This window comes from Balaenoptera musculus, chromosome 10, assembly GCF_009873245.2.
Source record: "Balaenoptera musculus isolate JJ_BM4_2016_0621 chromosome 10, mBalMus1.pri.v3, whole genome shotgun sequence".
Lineage (NCBI taxonomy): Eukaryota > Metazoa > Chordata > Mammalia > Artiodactyla > Balaenopteridae > Balaenoptera > Balaenoptera musculus.
The window spans coordinates 4,378,783-4,380,759 of NC_045794.1; positions in this window are offsets into that span (position 1 = coordinate 4,378,783).

The following is a 1,977-nucleotide window of genomic DNA, read 5'->3' on the forward strand; positions in this document are numbered from 1 at the left end:
GGCTAACTTTGTTGGACTTAACGAACACATTGGACTTAGGAATGCGCTCTCAGAATGGAACTCATTCACATGTAGGGGACTTACTGTACAAAGAAAGTGTATGGGACTAAAAATAACTGCGTGCATGTGCAGTTGAGGCAAATTCTGGACCAAAAGATACAAAAAGACCAAAAAAAAAAACCCCCAACTGCCACTTCTGAAGAGCCGGGACTGAAAGCAGGGTACTGGGCGTGCCCCCTGCACTCAACACCACAAAGAGGTGGGCAAAACACCTAGGCCACCCCTCCGTCCCGACCCCTGGACACACCTCTGCCCTCACCCCATATAAGGAACAAGCTCTCCCCCCTTCAGAGAGCGAGTGAGCAAGGGAAACTGTTGCTTATTTTGGCTCCCCTCTGCTGCAGCAGGGACCCCAATAAAGCCATGCCTGAATTTCTTGTCTGGCCTCTGGTCAATTTCTACTGATTGGGGAAGGCCAGGAACCCTGGTCGGTATCAAGTCTACAGAGAGCCCCCGGGGAGTCAGGACTGAGAAATGACAGCCCTTCTCCGTCGCCTGTCACCGCTCTGTGCAGCCGCTGTCTCCTCCAGCCTGGGACTCCAGCCGCCTCCAAACTGCTCTCCCTGGAGTCATTCTGCACAAGACGGCTCCAGGGATCTTTCTAAAACCCCTGTCCGGTCCTGTCCCTTCTTATACTCAGCAAGGAGCTCTCATTTTTAGATTAAAGTGAAAGAAGCCAAATTCAAGAAACCCCATACTTTATGATTCCTTTGCATGAAATAGAAAAGGCAAAACTGTGGAGACAGAAAGCAGATTAGTGGTCGCCTGGGTGGAAGCGGGGAGGTGGGGATTCAGAGTCAATGTGCATGAAGGATCTTACCGGAGTCATAAAAAGGTTTCAAACTGGTTTATGGTGATGGTCACACAGCTTGGTAAATTTACTTAAGAATCATTGAATTGTATATTTGGAAAAGGTGAATTATATGATATGCAAAATTAAAAATTATTCAAGCACCTCACCCTAGCCAGCAGGCACTCCGTACTATGGCTCCTAAAGACCTGTCTCGAGGCCCATCTTGCCCAGCTCTTCTCACTCTGTACCTTCAGGGCTCGCCCTGGTCCAGAGCCTCAGAGGGGCTACATCTTCCCCGCTCAGCCCCACCTGCACCTTCAAACACCTGCCACAGCCTCCGTCCCCCAGAGCACCCCTCCTCCCCTGACTGCTGGCTCCCACCCGAAATCTGGTTGATGCCCCTCACAGCTCAGCTCTCCCTGGGCTGGATCCCCTTACCCACCCAGATGAGGTCAGGTCCCTGTTCTCTGTCCCTGTGCTACCCCTGGACTTTCTCTTTCATGCCACTTACCACTATTTGCTGAATTATTTCTTTAATGTCTGTCTTCCTTGCTAGTACATGAGCCCACAGATAACTTGTCATGGCGATATTGCAGGGTCCAGTGTGGTCTGTGGCACACAGTAGGAGATGCTAATTGCATGAATAAACATGGGAGTGAGGTGCAGAGGCCACGGGACCAGGCAGCTCTTCCAAGAGCGTATAGGTTTATTCAGACCCCGGCATCACTCAGCCGAAGGCACATTGCAATCTCCCCCAGAGGCTGCGTGACGAGGTAGAAGAGGGGGAGGGGGGGTGCAGGAGCAGTGTGGGAGATCCCCAGGCTGATGACTTGTGGGGGGGGAAAGGGGGACTCAGGAAGAGGGAAGGGGGTCTCATCTGGCTGGGCGATCCTGGGTAAGAAACTTAAACTCCCTGGCCTTCTCCTTCTTTTAACCTATGAAAAGATTTTTGTTTTTCCTTCGAGTCCAGTTGTCCTACTAGACCAGGGCTTTGCAACATCAGGGTGGCCTGGGGTGTGTGTCACAAGGGTAGATTCCTGAGCCCACCCAGGCCTGGACTCTGCGAGTGTGGCTTGGGCATCTACACTTTCACACACTCATGGGTGATTTTTATTTTTTACTGC